A 24,643-nucleotide genomic window follows, 5' to 3' on the forward strand; every position below is an offset into this window, starting at 1 on the left:
GCGAAGTGTTTCCATAAAATAATTCATGGAAAACAATTAGATAATCTGTGTATTGAGGGAAGTTTCGGAACCCCCGTGACTCTTACATTTTCACCGCAACAGAGTAATATTGTTTTATTTTATCCAGAGCTCAGAGAAAAGCACGGCTTTATGATATATTATTTGAAACAAGAGTCCGTGATTACAACGTAGTCACTCGAATATACGTTCAATTCAGCATAATTACGATAGTACTACTTATATTTATTATTGGGATAACGTATGTAATTAAGGAAAATCTCAAAGACATTTCGATCCCTTTTGAATATTGTTACATCTTAAAATTTAGTTGTTTTGACTGGTCCAGAGAGAAAAACTGAGCTAACTGTGAGCAGTATTTATAATATGGTAAAGTTATTATTTGTCAACTCATTACCTGAGGATCAGCCAGTAAGGATGATATAATCTTGTTCGACGAGGATGTACTAAAGATCTTAATTAAACTTACTGAAAGTACATAGGTGTGGTTTGCAGCAGACTGTTTGAATACTTGAAGTACTCATACTAAGGTTATAAATTAATTTTGTAATAAATGTGTGATCTGAGATCCGATCCTAAAGTTATGCATCTGGCTTTTCTAGCTACAAAGATTCATTTAGATAAACGTTTTCGCTGAGAAAATATAATGCCACTTTTTTATTTTGCAACAAAAGATGACAAACGGAAGCCGTTCTATGAATAAATATGCATAATATCATCACCAATATAAACTTTACTATTCAAGGTGGAATCTCCTGCTAATGTAACTAGACGAAACTTTGTATTGGTGTAAATCCGTCTACACATCATGTGTATAAGTGTGTTCCATTTTGAAGGACTCTCTTCTTTAAAATCTAAATATTCACAATAGACGCCGGCTTAAACATTCTGTAATGAACATTTCTTACGTTTATATCATAGACAGTTATAGTTAGACTCGCCAAATTCATCGTTTGCGTGAGCAAGAGGATTTCGTTTTCTAGAAGGGGTTTGAGAATACGAACGTCGCTGTTGCAACTATATCATGTAGACATTGTTAATACTGGCCTGACGGTATTATACTACTTGGTGGTAACAGAATAACATGAACATGAATTGTAATAAATAATAATAATAAATAATTGTATAAACGTACACGTTCTGAAATACATTAATGTGCATCTTAATTTCTCGTTATGAACGTATATTGTTCCATTTGTATCAATGCATTCAGGTTTATTTCGTTATTTACGCAAAATGGCTATAAACTCTAGAGCTTTTACAGAAGAAACTTTAACATGAAGACTAAATTACTCCCATTATAACAAGATCTAAATGTAATAAGTGAATATAATACAATCATATAATTATAGTACATTTCAGCAGCGAGCGAGAATCGATAAAACACAATATGTGTGATAGTTCAATTCATGGCATCTGGTTAACCTTGTGTTCTTGATTTGTATTCGGGATGTGTCAAAGCAGTAAAAGGCAAACGATATGCATTCTTAATTAAATATCCTAATCAATAAAGTGAATATGTGTGCTGTCGTAACAATTGAATTAAATCGTTATCATCAAATAATTGGCTACAATGCATGTCTCTGTTTGTTATTTCTAATATTTATAATTATAGTGCATTTTTATTTACATCATTAATTATTCTATCGCCTTTTATCATCTGCCTGCATCATAAAGCTAAGTGTTGTTATTATCACAGGACTTTTGTTGTGTTAAAGACTAGTATTCATAAGAATCGAGTGAATCTCTAGGTCAAACATTAAATATTGGGCGTCCATTTTAATCCAAAAAAATCGATAACTTATTAAGAGTTGAGTTTCCTACCCTTCTACAGATATAAATTTGCCAATATCTACGACAAAAACTTTCCAACATTTACTTTAATGCAACATTAGAGAAAATAAAGTGGATGGACAAATAGTTACCAATATAATCCGTACAATCTTATTTATTATCAAATGAAGTCGATGTGGGGGATTTTAAGCAAATAGCTTCTGGATTAGCTCTTGAATGAAATATACATAAAAAAGGTTGTTATGTAAATGAGGGCTTATTTTTTCTACTTGTTTGCAAGTCAATAATAGCGAGGTATTCACATAAAAGAATTGATGGAAAACAATTAGATAATTTCATCAATCTGTGTCTTGGGAGAAGTTTCGGAACCCTTGTGGCTCTTTCATTGTCACTGCAACAGAGTAATATTGTTCCATTTTATCCAGAGCTCGGAGAAAAGCACGGCGTTATGATATACTGTTGGAAAGAAGAGTCCGTTGATTACAGCGTAGTCACGCGAAAATACGTTCCATTCAGCAAATTGCGTATATTAATTACTGAGATAGCGTATGCAATTAAGGCATTATACGAACATTTCGAATCCCTCTTGAATAATGTTACATCTTTAAATTTAGTTGTTTTTGGTGTTCCTGAGAGAAATACTGAGCTAACTGCGAGCTGTATATATTATATTGTAAGGTTATTATTTGACAACTCATTATCTGAGGATCAGCTAGTTATGCTGCGTATGTCTTGTACGACGGTTAAGGTGTTACTTAAGGTCGTTATTCAGCTTACTGAAAGTACATAGGTGTGGTTTTAAGCTGAGGAAGTCTTTTACGACGGTATTATACTAAAGATCGAAAATCAGCTAACTGGAGGAGCAGTTATGTAGTTAGCACCTTCCTCATCGACAGCGTTTATACTATAAATGCGGATATTGGAATTATGAAAAGCATTGTCTGTCAAATGTGGTATCTGAGTTCCGATCATGCAATTATGCAACTGACCTTTCTAGCTTCAAAGATTCATTTAGATCAACGTTTTCGTTGAGAAAAAAAATAATGCCGCTCACTTGTTTCGCAACAAAAAATGACGAACGAAAGCCCTTCTATAAATAAATATGCATAATATCATCACGACTATGAAATTAACTATTCAAGGTGGAATCTCCCGCTAATGTCAGCAGGCGAAACATTGTATTGGTGTAAATCCGTTTACACAGTATTTATAATACTACTTGGTGAAAACATGAACATGAACCTTTTAGTTAAATAAGGCCCTCCTTAATATAAATTTCATGAATGAAATTGTATGAAACGAATTCAAATTCAAGCTCAGCAGTCAATGAAATTACTTTAAATAATAACGACTTTGTTACATCTATTTTTTAAATATTAACAAAACTGTACCAATATATTTTTGGTTATAACACGTACTTTTTTATAAAATAATATTAATGCAAAAATAAAGTAGGGAATAAAGATTGATCAAAAGATATTAATTCTCTCAGATTTCGCGTTTACTTCTTATAGCTAGACTTATGTTTCAGTTATATGTAGTTTTTGAATGCAATACTGTGTTTTGAATAAGCAGTAGACACCTAATGTATTTAGAGGCTTGAATTCGGATCCTTCGGGATTGTTGGACATAATCAGAAACGTTAGTTATTCCTGAAAATAAAAGACCGCTTTGGGGTGCAAGAGCGGTAATTGTAGTAATGCGTTTAATTATACTGGTACGAGACAACTCTATCCGAATAATAGCTTTTTCCAAAACTGACATTAGAAACATTTATCGAAAACACATATTTGAAGTTTTATTTCGTTTCTTACGCAAGATGGCAATAAAATAATTTTTATAGAAGAGAAAATACACTTAACTCTGAAGTACAACAGTCATAACACTATCAAAATTTATTAAGTGGATATAATACGTATAAATACAGTACACTTAAGCAGCGAGTGAGAATCGACAGAACACAATTTGTGTAATAGTTCAACTTCTCCTGGCATCTGCTTATACTATGGAACCTTACAATTTCTTCGGAATCTATTAAAACCGTAATTGGTAAACGATGTGCATTCTAAAATAAATTACTTCAAACAAAATGAGTGAAATTAAAACAGATTGACTAACGAAAAGTATTAAATGTTTCACAAATTAAAACAACTTTTATCATAAGTTTTACATATGTGCCAGTTAAATGTTCATTGTTCAAATAAACAGTCTGTTCCGTTTGTTTTCTGTTCTTTTTACGCTACGCGGTTATACTAGGGCGATGATCTAGAATAAACACCATTGGTGTCTTTTTTGTGTTTTTGTAACATTGTCGCCATCACATAACACACTTTGTAATGAACACATATGGTATGTAGCTGGGTATCGGAGAGAGCAATACGTTACCATGGAAATAATTAATAAGGCACCTGCAGTAATCCGAAAGGCGATATTGGGGGACATGAAGCAATTCCTTCCAGAAGAACAAAATGTATGTACATACAGTTTTGGCAAAGCACGGCTTAAATTTGTAACAGACTGAGACAATAATGTTGAAAGTAAATATTTTTAATAAAATGACTAAGAGGTTACAATACAATGAAGGATGCATTTCTAAAATATACTATAATCATTTATCTGCTTCTGTTTGCGGAATAAAACTAAACTTAGTTAAGTAATCAGGAACATTGAATTAGTTCATTTGTAATGATGGATGCAGTTAGAGGCTTCAATTTGAAGCATACATAGATAGGAGAACAGTGACGATTCAAATATTGCCTGAATTGTGACGTCTTTGTTTGCCTGCGTACGCGTATATTGGTTTATATCTGGTGTCCTCTTGATTCGACCAACTGTACCTAAGTTGTAAAGCGTTATATACGAGCCATTACCAAACATCTAGGAATAATTATTAAGCGATCCTACATTTCTCCTTAACCAAAAGAGTCACGATGAACAGACATGAAATATATAAATTAATGAAGTCAATATCAGTACGCGTATCTATAATATGAGCTGTGTCTGAAACAGTTTATGTCCATCAAAGAAGAAACGGTTTCTGATCTCTCTTACATACCACCGTAGCTTTCTCATGTTACGATGCATTATTTCCTGGCAAAGTCAAATAGCAGAACATGTATGTCGCAGATATAACACTAACACTGATGCTTGATGACTATACACCCAATCTTTCCTATCACCTATCAGTGGCTATAAAATCATATCGTTATGAAATCCAATCTGATCTGTTTTTCAATAATGATATCTATCATATTATTAACGATGACTTTTATTAACCTGTCCGTGAATATCCTTTTATAAGTACCGTAAAATGACAAGCAGTCACGAATGCCTTTTAGAATAGAAAAAAAAACGCCTAAGAGCCTTAACAATAGTGTTCTCAACAAACGTTGGACTATTGAGAGTTTCTTTTTTTTAATTACATACCTTAATCAATAATGTGTTAATTTGTGTTGTCGTTACGACTAATTTAAGTCGTTATCATTAAATAATCGGGCACTAGGCATGTCGCCGTTTGTTCTTTCTCATGTTTTTATAATTATAGTGCGTTTTTATTGACAGCGATAATTATTCTAGCGCCTTCACTCATCAGCCTGATGCATCAAGCCAAGTGTTTTAATTATCAAAAACCATTTGTTGTGTAAAATACTTAATATAAATAAGAATTGAGTCAATATTTAGGTCAAACATTAATACATTGGGAGTTTTTTCTACTTTAAAAAAGCAGTTGCTTTTACATTGGCTGCAACTGTGTTTATTATTTTTAAATAAGTCTTATACACAATAATAAGATAATATAATTGCATTTGAGTTTCCTACCCTGTCACAGGTAGATATTTTCCAATTTCTACAACTTGAACTTTTCAACAATGTACTTAATGCAATAATACAAAAAATAGGAGTAGATTAAAAATAGTTACCAATACAATCAGTACAATCTGATTTATTATCAAATGAAGTCAATGTGGGGGGATATTAAGCAATTAGGTTACGGATAAGCTCTCTTATGAGATATAAATAAACAAGTTGTTACGTAAATGAGGGCTTATCTATTTCTACCTGTCTGCAATTCAATAACAGGGATGTTCTTACATAAAATAATTGATGGAAAACATTTAGATAATTTCATCAATCTGTGTCTTGGGGGAAGTTTCGGAACTCTTGTGGCTTTTTTTATTTTCACCGCAACAGAGTAATATTGTTATATTTTATCCAGAGCTCGGAGGAAAGCACGGCGTCATGATATATTGTTGGGAACAAGATTCCGTTGACATCAACGTAGTCATGCGAAAGTACGTTCGATTTAGCATAATGACGAGTATACTGAGATAACGAATGCAGTTAAGGGCATTAGACGAACATTTCGAATTCCTCTTGAATAATGTTACGACTTTAAATTTAGTTGTTTTTGCTGTCCCAGATATATACACCGAGCTATCTGTGGGCTGTTTATACTGTATTGTAAGGATACTATTTGGAAACTGATTACCTGCGGTTCAGCCAGTTATGTCGAGTTAGTACATTTGTGTGGTTTACATTTACTCATCGACAGTTTTAATGCTTTGAATACGCATATTGTGTAAAAGATTGTCTTTAAAATATGTGATCTGAGTTCCGATTCGAGAATGGCACTTGACATTTCTAGCTTCGAATATTCATTTAAATAAACGTTATAGCGGAGAAAAAATAATGCCGCTCACTATAACGTACGAAAGCCCTTCTATAGATAAAAAGTGTGTTCCATTTTGTAGGACTGTCTTCTTTAAAATCTAAATATTCATAATAGACACCGGGTTAAACTGTAAACACTTCTAAAAATAACATTCATTACGTTTTTATCATAGACAAATATGGTTAGAAACGCCAAATTTATCGTTTGCGTTAGCAAGAGGATTTCGTTTTCTGGACGGGGATCGAAATACGAACATCGCCGTAACAACAATATTGCGTAGTGTGAATACTGGTGATATATAATACTACTTGGTGATAACAGAATAGCATGACAATTTGACTGAATCAGGCCCTCGTTATTATGAAGTACATAAATGACATTGTATGACATGAATTCAAGCTAAACAGTATATGAAGTGACTTTGAATTATAATAACTTTGTAACTTCTAATTATTTAAATATTTACAAAACCTTGCCAACATCGTTGGTTTATAAAACGTACTTTTTTAGGACATAATATTTATGTCAACATACAGTTATGGTATAACCATTGATCAAAAGATATTCTTTCTATCAGATATCGCGTTTACTTCTAAAAGCTAGACTTATGTTTCAGTTATATCTAGCTTCTTAATGCTAAACCGTCTATAATAATCGCCTAGAATTGATTAAGCAGTGGACACTAATGTATTAAGTGGCTTGAAATCAGATCCTTTTGATTGTCGAAAAATATAATAAAAATGTAAGTTATTGCAGACAAAAACAAAACGCCTCACCCGGTGCAAGAGGGTTTAGCGTGGCTATGAGTTTAATTAGATTGGCTCGAGACAACTCTATCCGAATAAGCTTCGAAACAGTTAAGTGCTTGCAGTGGTTAGCGGTTGTTTACACTCAGAGGAAGCACCAAAATGTGTTTTATAACAAACATCAAAGTTCGTCGACAAAGAACATTGTTTGAATTTGCACGTGCTGAAATACATTGATGTGCATGTTAGTTGCTCATTATGAACCGATTTTGTTCCATTTGTATCAATACATTCAGTTTTATTTCGTTTCCGACGCAAAATGGCTATAAACTGTGATTGAATTTTTACAGAAGACAATAAAACACTTTAGACTGAACTACTTCCCTCATGGCACTATCAAAATGTATGAAGTGACTATTATACGTTTAAATACAAAACACGTTAGCAGCGAGTGAGAATCCACATGGCACAATGAGTTTGCTAACTCAACTCCTCGTGACATCTGGTTTTTTCTTTGAGTATTCTGAATCTGTCAAAACAATTAAAGGCAAACGATATGTATTCTAAATTAAATTACTCCAAAAAAAATAAGTGAAATTTAAACAGGGTGACTGACGTAACGTATTAAATGTTCCACAAATAAAGCTACTTTTGTCATAAGTTTAACATTTGAGCAAGTTAACAGTTTCTTGTTTAAATAAACAATCTGTTCCGTTTGTTTCCAGTTCTTTTTACGCAATAGTAGTAAGGCGATGATCTTGAATAACCAGCATTGGTGTGTATTTTGTGTTTGTATTACATTGTCGGCATTATATAACACAAACTATGTTTTGAAGCTGAGGGCGATTGTTGGCTTTGTCACCTGCCTCTTTTACTTAGTGAGCATATGTGGTATGTGGCTGGGTTCGGGAGAGAGCAATACGTAACCATGGAAATGATTAGTAAGGCACCTGCATCAATCGGAATGGCGCGATAGGAGGACAAGTGGCAAACCCTTCGAGTAAACAGAACGTATGTATAATTTCGAGAGTTTCGGCAAAGCAACCCTAACATTTGTAACGTGCTGAGATAAAAAATGTTGAAAGTGAATATTTAAAATAAACTGACTTAGAGGTTACAATATCATGAAGGATGAATTTCTAAAATGTTCGTTTATAATTAATCTTACTTTTTGCGAAAAACACTACTTAGTTAAGTAATCCGGAAAAAATGGAAAAAAATCATGTTTTATTATTGACGCAGTTCTTGTTTTTGAAGATGATACCTGAAACAAAATATTGGGTTGAATATAGCATCCTTTCATAACTAAACTTTCAGTGCTTTGATTTTTATGAAGAATTTGCTAATTCATGTTATCTTTGAAACCTTTTTTGGCCAACACGTGTTCACTGCTTCCGAGTGTTTTGGCTGTGACTTTATTTTCTTCAAATACTTTACTTTTTCAAATCATTTGGAAGGAGAGAATAGCATATACAAGTCGCTTTTATTTTTGATAATGTTTTTTTTTATTTGTTCCCAGTTTTAATACAATGATGCTTTTTATTATGAAACTCTATGATCACACAGTTTTAAACCTTTTATTTTATAAGGCAGACTGTGTGTGATATTTTTGGTTTCTAACGATGACTGCATCGTATCTTTGAAAAATATTTGCATTAGGTGCTCTGAATTGTTTTCCTCCGTCTGCAGATAGTGTTGGGATCACTAATCATAGAAGTACTTGGGGTTTATATTTTCGTTTTATTTATTATTATTTGTTTTATTGATAAGTTTCCTCAAGTTAATGCATACTTTGATAAGATTTACCTCTTGCATTTTATCTTTATTAGGGATTGTTGGGATAAGAGTGAGGTTTGTACACATAAACTGGTTTAAACCCCCAGTAAATTTACAGTTTACTACATTAATATTTATGCACTGTGCTGTTCTATGTTTCTTGTTTGTGATTTTGTGTTTATTTAAGTCAATATCTATACGCGTATCTTTATCTGACCCTTGTCTGAAAAAAATCCTGTACATCACAGAAGATTATAAATATCTATCATGTGTTTGCGGTATGGATCGAAGAATCCGACCCGAGGGCACGCGCGTAAGACGGTTATGTGGCTTGCTGAGTTACCGGCCACATAGTGTGCCCGGAGGTCGGATTTTCGATCCGGACCGAAAAACATGGCTGATATCAATTTGTAGAAAAATTGAGGTACAAAACGCACTTTTGTACATTTCACAAATAAGCACGCGCGAAGTTGTTTACTGACTTAATAAAGCGCAGTGATTTAAAACACTTTTGACGTCAAATAGTTCCTCTAAAAATCGCGATTTTACGATACTTTATTTTCTATTTTAATTGAAATTCTTGCATACTTATATTTCTGATTGCGCTTTATTGATTTTGCATAATATACTTTTCATTGACCATACAATAAAATAAATAATAATTGGCGCGTTGTTGCGATTGAATCATCTTATATTTAGGTGTAAGACGGAGTTTTCCAGTACTGGTCACAAGATCGGAAACATACGTCCTGTATGCAAAAAAAACATTTTCTGATATTTCTTGCATACCGCCGTAGATTTGTTATGACACACACAATGTATGCTTTGAACATTTAAGTACCCTTTACCTTTAATGAAATTAACGCATTGTTCTTGTTTCATTATGTAGCCTATACAAACATCAAACATGTCATAAAAGTACATTGTTAAACATGTATTGGAACAGTCAACAAGCAACGAAGACGGGACTAAAGCATTCCGTTAACACCAACATTATCCGTCCGTGAATTGTTGTTTTGTATACTATCCTGATATTAATATTATATTTCAACAATCGAAAAAGGGGCATTATTCACAAATTATTTGAGTTATTGACCCTTGTATACATGTTTTAGTCGTGTCAAGTTTGACTGAACGTTTGGAACAGTTTGTGCTGTACATCGACGCCGTCAACAAAGACGCCTAGGCAGTTAAAAACCTCGACTTTATTATTTAGAAACGGAAGAACTAATAACATCGGTAATATACTTTTATGAACAGGAAATTGTATTCTTAAAGTACGGCTATAAATTGGCTTTAAAATCATATTGCTATAAAACATAATCGTATCTGTTTTCAAGAATTATATTTCTATTATATTATTAACGATTGCTTTTGTTAACCTGTCTGTAAATATCCTTTTATAAGTACTGAAAATGAGAAGTAGTCACAAATGTTTGTTTTTAAATAAAACAATATAAGAAACGCTTAAGAGCCTTAACAACAGTGTTCTCAACAAACGTTTGACTGTTGAGGGTTCCGTATTTTTATTAAATTCATTGAAACATTGAGAGTCTATTTAAATCTTAATAAAATAGTTGCTCTTTCCTTGGCTACGATTAGGTCTCCTCTTTTTCCCAACACAAAAATGAGAACAATTATTTAGAGCTGAGATTCCAATTTCTACGGTTAAAACTTTTCAACATTGCCCTAAATAGTAGTAGTCAATACAATTAGTAAAATCTTATTTAATATGAAATTATTTCGATGTGAGAGTTATTAAGCAATTAGGTTCCGGATTAGCTCTTGCATGAGATACACATAAAAAAGCTTGTTAAGTAAATGAGGGCTTATTTTTTCTACTTGTCTACAAGGCAATAATAGCGAAGTATTCACATAAAAGAATTGATGGAAAACAATTAGATAATTTCATCAATCTGTGTCTTGGGGGATGTTTCGGAACCCTTGTGGCTCTTTAATTTTCACCGCAACAGAGTAATATTGTTACATTTTATCCAGAGCTCGGCGGAAAGCACGGCGTTATGATATATTGTTGGAAACATGATTCCGTTGATTAAAACGTTTTCATGCGAAAATACGTTCTATTCAGCATAATGACGAATCTTATCTTCATTATTGGGGTAAACGTATGCAATTTGAGGAATAAGACGATCATTTAGAATCCCTCGTCAATAATGTTACATCTTTTAATTTAGTTGTTTTTGGTTTTCCATAAAGAAATACGAAGCTAACTGTGAGCTGTACATATTCTTATAAGGTCATTTTTTGACAACTCATGACCTAAGGATCAGCCAGTTATGCTGAGTTAGTCTTTTACGACGGGTTTATACTAAAGAGTGTAATTAAGGTTACTGAAAGTGTGTAAGTGTTGCTTGCAGCGTACTCATTGACAATTTTAATACTTTGAATACACATACTGAAATTAGGAAAAGCGTTGTCTGTCAAATATGTTATCTGTGTTCCGATCCTATAATTATGCAACTGTCCTTTCTAGCTTCAAAGATTCATTTAGATAAACTTTTTAGCAAAGAAAAAATAATGCGCTCACTTGTTTCACAACAAAAGCTAACGAACGAAAGCCTTTCTATAAATGAATATGCATAATATCACTACGAAGGTAAACTTTAATATTCAAGGTGGAATTTCCCGCCAATGTAATCAGTCGAAACACTGTATTTATGTAAATCCCTTAACAAATCATGTGCATGAGTGTGTTCCATTTTGAAGGACTCTCTTCTTTAAAATCTCAATACTCACAATAGAAGCCGTAACAAAAGTTTAAACATTTCTATGAGGAACATTTCATACGTTTTTATCATAGACAATTATTGTTAGACACGCCAAAATCATCCTTTGCGTTAGCAATAGGATTTCGTTTTCTAGACGGGGTTCAAAATACAAACATTGCTGTAACAACAATATAATATGGTGTGAATATTGGTGATAACATACTACTTGGGGATAACGGAACAGCATGAAAACTCTACTGAATCAGGCCCTCACTGGTATGAATTACATGAATGACATTTTATGACATGAATTTGAGCAAAACAGTATATGGAGTTACTTTACATAATAAGAACTTTGTTACTTCTATATTTTTATATTTACAAACATCATTTGGTTTATAAAACGTTTTTAGACCATATTATTAATGTAATTACGGTTATGGTAGTCACGAAAAACATTGATTAAACGTTATTTATTTTCTCTAATTTCGCGTTTACCTATAATAGCTAGACTTATGTTTCAGTAATATGTAGCTTCTGGATGCAATACCATCCATAATAATCGCCTAGAATTGATGAAACAGAAGAAATTAATGTATTTACTGGCTTGAATTCGGATCCTTCGGGATTTTAAGACATAATCAGAAACGTTAATTATTCCTGAAAAAGACAGGCTTCGGCAAGTACTGAAGGTTTATTGATGCAATACGTTCGATTATACTGGTTCGAAGCTACTATACTCAAATGACCGCACTTCCAAAACGAAACATTCAAGTGTGTGCAATAATTAACAGTTGTATATACTCAGAGGCAGTCCTAAAATATGTTTTTATAACAAACATTAAAGTTCGTCGACGAAGAAATAAATGTGTTTAAACTTGCACGTTCAGAAATACATTCATGATTATTGTAATAGCACATGTGAACGGATAATGTTCCATTTGTATCAGAGCATTCAGTTTTGTTTTATTTCTTCTTCTACATATGATGGCAATAAACTGTAATAGAGGTTTTAAAGAAGAAAATAAAACACTTAAGACTGAAGTAGTCCTCTTGTAACACTATCATAATGTATTCAGTTAATAATATACGTATAAATAAAATACACTTCAGCAGCGAGTGAGCATCGATAGAACCCAATATGTGTGATAGTTCAACTTCTCATGGCATCTGGTTTTACTTTGAAAAATTGAAATTAATTCGGAAGCTGACAAAACCGTAATAGGCAAACGATATGTATCCTAAATGAAATAACTCCAACCTCGACAATATTTTTGTCTCGCTAATATGCTAATGGCTATATTGTTTGGTTCTGTCATCTCGTCATATTTGAGATTGGTATGATTAATGTTACAAATGGTGGTCGCGCAAAATTGTTTCGCATGTTGACCAATATTTATGTCAGTTTCAAAGAAAAATATATGCTTTTGGGTACATTTTAAGGGTTTCATGTCTAGGTCATTCGCTTTGATCTACGGTCAATGGTTTAAGCAAACAAAATAAAAGAAGTGCTAAAAACACTTCAAAATGACTGTGAGATTTGCAAAACAAAGATTACAACAACTTTTACATAGTTCGACGACAGTTATTTCTGAGGGGAAATGCCGTCATATGCAAGACACTTAGTTCGAAATTTGTAGATAACGAAAAAAGATAATTAGTGTTATATTTATCTGAAAATGTTATTTTAAATACCCGTGTTAAAAATATGGAAACATCATAATGTTATATAGGGCTAATTATCTCAATAATTTAAATAAAACTACGCATAAAACAGTAATTGATTATTTATAATTTTGGCGGATTAATATTGAATTTATGATGACTGAAAAAACGTCCCTTTTACGGAAAAGACGTCTGATGTTTTATTTCAATAAATGTCTAGAGTATTGTTTGTTAAACTTGTAATTGCAATTGTAATGGCCAATCTTATAATAAATGAAAATTCATCATTCAAAGCATTTTGACGCAGTTTAACGGGGCTATTACCGCTGGGTCCCCATCGGAACATACATTAACGTAGATTATTCCAGCAGGAGATAAAACAGTATCAGACAAACAATAATTCAAAAAATGAACTCAGTAAACATAGTTTTAGCTACACAGTCATGCATTGTTGACAAAGGGGCGATTTTGGTGTAGATTTAGTCAAATAAAGACGACGATAAACCAGACGTCCTTTTGTTACAGTTGTGTCTCCAAGCTGTTTTCGTTCAATTAACAAACATTTGCAAATACCTGTATTTATCACAGATCACTTGTTAATAATCATTATATACACATCCTTTCTTAAAAGATATTTTGCAACATATATTTCTGAAACTGACCTTCATATCACACCCTGATTATTTAAAATGCAAGTAAAGGATTTGCTTTATCTTCGTGTGCAATATATATAATTGAACTGCTTCTCCTTTATACAGAGCAATGAATAACACTTTTGATATTGATATGAAGTAAGTGTAATACAAGCAAACTGCATGCAATAGAGGTAGTTTGGTTTCTAGTAAATGCTTCGCATTAAGTCTTTGGTAGGTAGTTTTCTGACAATTTAAGTAATTCTGGTAGAAGAAAAACGCTGACATAGAATAACTAGCTCAGACTATATTTAAATTTTAAAAAATCATAAAACTCCTATTGAAAATACAAAAACAGAAGTGTTCCTTAATCAAATTAAACTCTTAGCATTTAAAATTTCGTTTGAGGGACATTGGCAATCATTATTTACATACCTCAGAATTAAGCCGTCGCCGATATCAAATCATTTACGAGTTAGGATCAAAATCATTTTCACTGTCAATCAGTTTGTGCTTATGAAATATCCGGTTATCCTCGGTAAGCGCGCGGTAGCGTTCGGCGTTAACTGTCACCCGCAAAATGCCACTGAGCCCCCACCGGTGCGAGGTTCTAATGAAATCTCGGCTAGAAAGTTGTTATCGATTACGTCGCTTGTCACATGACAATTTCCACAGAGGCTTTTCCAATAGCATCACTTCCTTCGTACTCAGAACCGACAGCCAGCAAAAGCTGATCTGTTATATTTTGTAGCAGAAATTTCCCCAATACTGCTTGAGGCATACGTTATTCTTTTACGTACTGTAGACTTTTCCGTGTTACAATATTAAAAAATGACTTCTTTGATATGCCAAATTGTCAATAATTCAAATATAAACCTTGTTCAAAGGCACAGACGTAACTAAACGAGCAACACAAATGTAAAAAATATTTTACACATACATCAAACTAGCTTTATCAATATAGGAATTGAAAACCGCCTTCAAACTTTCAGTAAAACACAATTTTGATTCATTTGGACGCAATATTTATGCGAAAAGCTACAGAAACAAGCTCAGTAGCATAACATTAAAACATAAACCCGGTTTACTTGCGATTTAATTTAGAATATATGCTCACACTTGTCCCAGCATTTATCAATAATTACAAAAACCGAAACAATTGTCTCATTGGTGCCACCAGCAACCTGAAAACAATGGAGATTAAAGTCAAACCAACCATTACATGATTGAGTGATATTAAATCAGATACAACCACCACCTTAAAACGATTGATTCAAGCAAGCGCAAGCGTATAAACTCTTGTACGATGCAATTATTCAATGTCTGTATTTTTACATAGCTCAACTTTGCAAATTCAAAGTTCAAGACTTTGTCTTCATATAGTCTGAAAATGAATACATCATTGTACAAACAAAGCGGAAAAACAAATCAATATACAAAAACAATCGATCGATTATGCTGTCGAATTTTCTTCGAAAATTTAAAAAGTAATCGAACAATTGAAAAAAAATGTTTCATATATTAGTACATCGGTAATGATACTGAAACAGCCTTAAGGATAACCCATTGCCCTAAACAATCAACACGTCAATAATATAGACCTTTGAGTGTTACTACTTACATCTTTAGTTTAAGCTTTATACGCAAACTAAGAAAAGCCAAATTTTAAATGTTACAATTTATTTAAATATCAAAAGCTGTTTTAATAAATTTAGAACCAGTTATTCATTACATATAAATTTTCGGTAACAAACACTGATTTGCCTAAATAAAAGCTCGTTAACTTAAGTTCAGTACACGGACATTCCTTTCTATAAAAGACATATATTTTTGACACGACTATTTTCTGTTATACACCGTTCCGAAATCAAAATATTAGCACATTTGTAGGATGTGCATTTTCTATAGAAAACAATCAGTGCACATTGACTTAGTGATTTAGATTTTCTATCCAATTATGTAAAGTATCAGTTAATAGTTCATAAATAGAAGGAGTGTGTATATTCTTCTATATTATATCATTAAAATTAAATAATTCCTTTTCAAGATTAATTAATGCAGAATGCAAATAAATGCTAAAGCGAAGGTCATTTTTAGAAAAGCAGCAAATACTTCGAGTTCTATACAGTGTTTAGTACATTTCATAAACAATCATGAAAACAGTAATGGAAAAGCATGTTTACTACTTGAAGACATTCTGAGCATACTCCAAATCAAATTGCAAGAATCGGTCAAATGAGCATCTATATCTTAATTGAGAGGCATTAGTTGGTATTAAAGATCATGCCGCCAGTTGAATGACTAAAACATTATAAGCTATGACGAGTATTTTGTACTCAATCAAACACGTAATGTTAGCGTATCTTGGACCTTATTTCAAGTTGACATATTGGAAGCGACAAGCAATACGGGACGTCACATGCAAGCGAATACTATCCATCGAGTACAGGTCCCAAGACTTAGCAACCTGCTGCTTCCAGGGACCAGTCGACGCGGAGACACGTATTCTTGATGATTTACATAGGCATTTTTAGAAATATAATTTTACCTGAAAAATGCCTTTAGGAAAGCCATATTTCAGGGGTCACCAGATTGCGTAAAGAGAGACTTTACTTCGAGACAACTTGTCCATCCATAAGGAGTCTAAACACAAACTTGGTTATGGTCATGTTCAGCTTAAGTTTTAATGTTCCCAGAATATTTCAAATGTTAGTTTCACTTGCACTTGAGAAGTTTCGAAGGTGGTTTCGTAAACACTAAATGGCAACGCCATTCATCAAACTTAACAAGATTAACGCCAGTGAACTAACACCAAATCCAAATGGCCAGTCAACCTACAAAGGTCAGAGCCAGTCAACATATTAACACTCAATAATTATATGAAGATCTACAGGACTAACCACAGTAGTCGAAACTTTAAACATAACTCAAGCCTTAAGCTAATGTTCTTTAACTTATCTATGTAAATTGAACTGATCACTGTATGATCATATTAATTTAATTTTTAGTTATACATACTTTGCTTTTTGTATATACTATACATGTTTCGTGATAATAAACAAATAACTTATTTATAATGATCAAAAACAAAACAAAAGCACTAAAGGTATTGTACAAATGGGGTAAATGAAATACTGTTCAAGCAAATACATGTGTGACATAAAGGTGCGCCCCATATTTTGGAGAGAAGAGTTGCTTAATTTTGCTTCAATAGTATTGAGCAAGATACACTAAGTGAATGTGCTTTAGAACATCCACTGATAACAATGTCATTCAGTAAAGGGTTTCCTTTTTCATATCAGACAATCGCGCCAATTGTATTTGAAAACAAAATCTCGATTTTTATGTTGTATCTCTTAATTTTAAAAGACGGGAAATATAGCGGTCTGTCATTAAGTTGCGTTTGGGAAGACACAAAGCTATTATGTTCAGCATTAACACCCATTTACAAACATTAAGATATTGGATTCAAAAAGCATCAATTGCTATGCATTGTGAAACTGATTTCATTGCACTCTTAAGGGTAAAATAGTTTTATGTAGAAATAAATTGATCAAAGTCTCTTAAGATCTTGGACAGAAAACAATTACGCTTGCAAATATGTTCAAAGTTTAATTGATTAGCTTCAGTATTTTGGAAGCTGAATAGTTTCTTACTTTAATTATTACTCAACAAGAGTGACCAGACTGCATTCCCGACGAAGAAAACCTTGACTTATTACAATGGTAAACACGACCGATGTTCCATGTGATATCGTTACATGTGGCAAAATAACAACACCAAAAGGATATAAAATTAAGAAATAATACGAAACCAATGACAATAAAAAATATTTTAGTTCTTAGTGATTCTAAAGGAGTATTCGGTTCTAAGAACTTGTACTGAGACTTTAAACCGAATCGTAAAATTAGTAGTATTTGTTACACAATTGATTTTATTGGATTCATAGAGTAATGATATTTTAAACTGAGGTTTTGGTACACATCTTATTATTATGTATTCAGTATGCGAGAGGTAGGCGGATAAACAGATACGAACTACGTTTAATGCAACATTGTATTTTAATGTATAAGTAAATACTAATTTTTAGAATAGTACATGGTTGACTATTTATTTTGGTTTATAATTACCCCAATAGGAAGAATTATTATTTTCACTGGGGCAAATATCAAACAAAAGCGATAGTCAACCATGTATATCCTGTATGATACATATGTTTTGTCGTTTTTCAATGAATTGACAAACTGAGTTGAAGATTTAATTGAGGAACAACATACTATTTGATAAGGAGGATTAGGGTATCAAAGAAAGAAAACATTGGATGTGTATTGCTATATTCATTTCGCTAGAATCATAAACATTTCTCAAGCGAAATATCGTGAAAATGACTAAGAATACATGTGCTCGTCTGGCTTAATCGCCCTCAAATGCCGTGATAATCTCACAGGTGAAATTGACAATAATATTTGCGGGAACGAACGTCTATTGTAAAATGTTTCAAAATATAGAAAACATGTATATTATAATGTATAAAACACAAGAGTTGTTAAGGCTATCCTTATACCAATGAAAGTGAAAACATCAGTGTCAATGACCACCTCAAGAGGTATGCATTTGGTCATTACTCTGTTGACCCGATATTTGGACGGCATTATACATTTTTGGAGGAGAGGAAGAACAGACAAAATAATAACAGTAATGTAAGCGGAAAAGTAATAATACAACATACATGTTATCCTGCAATACAAAGAAATAAATGGACTGTTTTGTATGTAGTTCCACATTTCTGTATCAGATGCATGAGGATCTATCCGTTTTATCATACAGCCCAAATATTGGAAAAAGGCGAGCTACAATAACGTCATCTTTGCAGGATTCCTACCACTTGCATATAAATGGTCGTTTCAGGGAAGTATTAAGCTTCGGTTTTCGTACATAAGTTCAAATAACAGCATTTACAAAAGGCCTGGTTATTGTCAAACAAACCTTCCAAACCGAATAATCATCGGATGGTAACATCATATCTTGTTATGTATTAGGGTTTGTTGTATCAAATATTACAGCTATAATTTTAGAAATTTAAATGATGACTCTCCAAATCATTTTGACCTATTTAGAGCCTCGTACATAACCTAGATAATCAATGTATACGCCTTCTGAAGTGGCATGCCACAACTTCAACGAAAGAAAATTAGCGCAGCCTTCTATATTCCTCACGGAATAGCGCAATCATCATGTATTACAGATGCATTTGGGATGCAAATAGGTTTTGTTTTACAATCATATCTACACCTGTGAGGAAGTGTCCTTCCGGATCAGACACAATGCGCCACGACAGTAACTTCGGGAAGACAAAAAAATGATATATACAGATGAGATATTTTTAAGCAGAAAATAGACCCACATCGCCAGTGGCAGTAGATATAAGCCAACTTTTCTCTTAATATAATTTTAAATTGCCTTATTTGTCTAGACATAATTGATGATTTCTGTACTTTTATGTGGCAAGTATCCTTTATATAGCCTGGTTGAATTTACAAACTTCAACAATTTTAATTTGGAAGGACGTATTAAGCTGCTGAGAATAACAAATACATATCATTGCTTTTAAAAATAGAAACGTATTGTCTTTTATGAATTTCCACAGAAGTGAACTGACGTTCACAACATTACCATCTGCATGATATATACCAGTTAATAATTTAACCAGATGATACCAGAATATTTTTTCAGAGACAAAGAAACATTTAAATGTTAAAGCGTTATATTACTCGGCACGTAAATGATTCAGTTAAAAACAACATCAATACCATATTGGGATTATGGCACGTAAAAAAATGGTCTGCTATTAAATAAACGTTACGCCATTTTTATCTTAGGTAAACTGCCTTGGTATGTCACTTACTAAGTATTCAAAACACCGTTATATGCTGCCTTAGCACATTTGTTATTGTGTTAACAAGTCTCGCCTCAAATGCTCGTTATCAAAATCTCATAAACCGTAGTATATGCTTCAAAAGACATACAATTGAATAAATGATTGGTTATACAATGAACAATACACAAACAAGCATTGCGTGTATACATTTTTTCACCCATGCATATACGGTATGTTACGGAGCTCGTCGGATGCAAATTATTCTTGCACAAAACCTACAAAGCTTGAATTGCATGAAATAAAAACTATTAAAAACTAAATATCATCGAAGATAGCTTGATGACTGGTAACTTTGTTATATCGTTCCTCGGAGAAGTAAGCACTGTTACTGCAACGTGTTTCACTCCTTTGCAGTGAATGTCTGTATCTTGTTGTATATGCTTTAAAGTTTATTTGATAACATTATTTTCTTTTTTAATAATTCGCTTTAATGTGTGTGTCGGATGCAAACATCTTGCTTTGCAAGAATGATATTGGCTAAGAAGTCGGGCTTTCTAATTCATTTACAGTAGGGGTCTCATTTCATCATTCATCACAAATGGCAAAAAAATTATATTGATTCTTAAAAGTTTTAATCGAATTCATAACGTCTAAAATAAGTATACGAACATATATAACAAACACAATATATGGCACTAAGACAATTGCAATGTACGACTTAGATTGCGTATGACTTTTAACAACATAATCTCCTTGCCCTAATATCACGAACGTACTTGAGTCAATTCCTGATACAAATGTTAACTTAATGTATCACTCAATAACATAAAACAAATCAAAATTTGATACAGCAACTTACTTCCTGAGAAGAATCTGTTTAAATACGAAAAATATTATCTAAATAGTATTTTAATCAATCAATTATTAGAAAAGAAAACAGAGGGCTCTATCATTGTGGCTGCGTATGAAACTAAGCTACATTTTCGAGCAAAACTATCAAATTTCAAATTCCAAAATATTACATTGAACAAACATTAATTACTTTGTATTGTAGATCTGGTCATTACATTAACAGTTTCACAAAAAAATGAATGACACATAAAAAAATCCTAAAAACTTTTCATAAAATCGTCGGTTAAAGAGGAATCATTCCCTGAAGGCAGTCTGTTTCTTTCAAAGTCAGAATTGAATTATTTCTGGTTTCAATCGTTACTGCCCAAATTGACCGTCATACATGTTCAGGTTTTGGCGCATGCTTCCCATCTTTAGTTTCGAGTTGAACGGTAGTTGGATGACACGTAAAAATATGCTATTAATCTTACCTAAAATGTAGGACCAAAGAGGAATTTTTCCCTGAGGAGAATCTTTTTTCATTTAAAGTCAGAATTGATTTATTTCTCGTTTCAATTGTTATTGTCAAAATTGACCGCCACACATGTTCATTAAAGTATGCCATATTAAGCATAGCAATAAGTTGCAAAATATAATACGCATCAGGTCATATCACACCAGTAAATATGCTAATACCGATTTGGGTGCATCTTGCACCTATTTAGTTTCTAGTTGTCACAATGAATGCAAACAGGTGGTCACATGCAAGCCAATTATGGCCATCGCTTACAGGTCATGCAAACCAATAATGGCCATCGCCTACAGGTCCCGATACTTGGCTATTCTTTCCAGGCACAAGTTTACCCGACGACATGATTTCCTGATAATTTGACATCGTTTTGAGCTGAGGAATGACTTTAGGAAGACCATTTATGCAAAAAGCTACAGAAACAAGCTCAGTAGCAAAATGTTTAAACATAAATCCGATTTAGTGGCACTGGGCAAACGCCAAAGACATAGAACACAATATATATGCAAAATACTACAGAAACAAGCTCAGTAGCAAAAAGTTTAAACAAAACCCAGTTTAGTGGCAATGGGCAAACGCCAAAGACATATCACACAAATTCACATACAAGAAACACAGCACAGTGCATACATACTATATATAAAGAGACTTTCCTTTTTCGTGGTGGCTGAAGCAAGGCGCGACATTTGTTGTATCTATTTTTGGTCTAAAAACAAACTTTACCCTTACCATGTTAAACATAAGTATCCTTCTGTATTGGAGCCTGACAAAAACAAGATTGTTTCCAATGAGCGCTCCACTTGCACTTTGAATGTTTCGAAAGTGGTTAAACTAAAACTGAATTTCAAATCCAGTCAACTAGCTAAACAAAATCAAGCCAGTAAATTAACACTATTTCCCAATGCCAGTCAACTAACACTCATTCCCAATGTCTGTCAACTTACACTCATTCCCAATGCCAGTTAACTAACAGTCATTCCCAATGCCAGTCAACAAACACTCAATCCCAATGCCAGTCAAAAAACACTCAATCCAAATGCCAGTCAACTTACACTTAATCCCAATGTCAGTCAACTAACACTCAATACCATGGCTACTCATCTATTATTCAGCTCCAAAAACAGTTTTATAACACTCAGTTTTAAAGCCATTCAACTAACACTGAACCCCAAGGCAAGTCAACAAACACTCAATCCAAAGGTCAATTAACTAACACTTAATCATAAAGCTAGTCAACCAACACTCAATCCGAAAGCCAGTCAACAAACACTCAATATCAATGCCAGTCAACTAACACTCATTGCCAAAACCAGTCAACAAACACTCACTCCCAATGCCAATCAACTATCACTCAAGCCCAATGCCAGTCAACTATCACTCAATCCCAATGCCAGTCAACTATCACTCATTCCCAATGCCAGTCAACTAACACTCAACATCAAAGCCACTCATCTAACACTCAATCCCATTGTCAATCAACTAATACTCATTCCCATGGCCAGTCAACTAACACTCAATCCCAATGCCAATCAACTATCACTCAAGCCCAATACCAGTCAACTATCACTCAATCCCAATGCCAGTCAACTATCACTCTTTCCCAATGCCAGTCAACTAACACTCAACATCAAAGCCACTCATCTAACACTCAATCCAATGGTCAATCAACTAATACTCATTCCCATGGCCAGTCAACTAACACTCATTCCCAATGCCTGTCAACTAACACTCAATCCCAATGCCATCAACTAAAACTCATTCCCAATGCCAATCAACTAACACTCAATCCCAATGCCAGTCAACTAACACTCAATCCCAATGCCATCAACTAACACTCAATCCCAAAACCAGTCAACAAACACTCAATCCCAATGCCAGTCAACTAACACTCAATCCCATGGCCAGTCAACTAACATTCATTCCCAATGCCAGTCAACTAACACTCAATCCCAATGCTATAAACTAACACTCAATCCCAAAACCAGTCAACAAACCCTCAATCCCAATGCCAGTCAAGTAACACTCAATCCCATGGCCAGTCAACTAACACTCATTCCCAATGCCAGTCAACTAACACTCATTCCCAATGCCAGTAAACTAACACTCAATCCCAGTGCTAGTCAACTAACACTCAACCCTAAAACCAGTCAACTAACACTCAAAATCGAATGCCAGTCAACTAATACTCAATCCCAATGCAAGTCAACTAACACTCATTCCTAATGCCAGTCAACTAACACTCAACCCCAAAAGCAGTCAACTAACACTCATTCCCATGGCCAGTCAACTAGCACTCATTCCCAAATGCAAGTCAACTAACACTCATTCCTAATGCCAGTCAACTAACACTCAACCCCAAAAGCAGTCAACAAACACTCACTCCCAATGCCAATCAACTATAACTCAATCCCAATGCCAGTCAACTATCACTCATTCCCAATGCCAGTCAACTAACAATCAACGCCAAAGCCACTCATCTAATACTTAATCCCATAGCCAGTCAACAAATACTCATTCCCATGGCCAGTCAACTAACACTCATTCCCAATGCCAGTCAACTAACACTCATTCCAAATGCCAGTCAACTAAAACTCATTCCAAATGCCAGTCAACTAACACTCAATCCCAATGCCAGTCAACTAACACTCAATCCCAATGCCCGTCAACTAACACTGAACACGAAAGCCACTCATCTAACACTCAGCTCAAAATACAGTTTTATAACTCTCAGTTTTAAAGCCATTCAATTAACACTGAACCCCAAGGCCAGTAAACAAACACTCAATCCCAAGGTCAATAAACTAACACTCAATCACAAAGCCAGTCAACCAACACTCAATCCGAAAGCCAGTCAACTTACACTCATTACCAATGCCAGTCAACTAACACTTATTACCAAGGCCAGTCAACTAACACTCAATTCCAAGGCCAGTCAACTAACACTCAATCCCAATGCCAGTAAATACTCAAATCCCAAACCCATTCAACTAACACTCAATCCCAAGGCCAGTCAACTAACACTCAATCCTTATGCCAGTAAAGTAACACTCAGTCCCAAAGCCAGTCAACTAACACTCAATCCCAATCTCAGTCAACTAACACTCATTTCCAATCTCAGTCAACTAACACTCAATTACAAGGCCAGTCAACTTACACTCATTACCAATGCCAGTCAACTAACACTTATTACCAAGGCCATCCAATCTCAGTCAACTAACACTCAATCCCAAAGCCAATCAACTAACACTCAATTCCAATCTCAGTCAACTAACACTCAATCCCAAAGCCAGTCAACTAACACTCAATCCCAATCTCAGTCAACTAACACTCAATCCCAATCTCAGTCAACTAACACTCAATCCCAAAGCCAATC

General features: G+C 33.7%; 1 protein-coding gene across 1 annotated transcript in view; it reads right to left on the reverse strand.

Moving 5' to 3' along the window:
- Positions 1-14,669, reverse strand: part of LOC128220413 (probable G-protein coupled receptor B0563.6) — a 49,069-nt gene extending 34,400 nt beyond the window's left edge. Inside the window, exon 1 of the mRNA XM_052928791.1 lies at positions 14,468-14,669. The gene's annotated coding sequence lies outside the window, so the exon portion shown is untranslated. The remainder of the gene's footprint in view (positions 1-14,467) is intronic.
- Positions 14,670-24,643: the final 9,974 nt, after the last annotated feature.

The sequence above is a fragment of the Mya arenaria genome, chromosome 15 (genome assembly GCF_026914265.1).
Source record: "Mya arenaria isolate MELC-2E11 chromosome 15, ASM2691426v1".
Classification (NCBI taxonomy): domain Eukaryota; kingdom Metazoa; phylum Mollusca; class Bivalvia; order Myida; family Myidae; genus Mya; species Mya arenaria.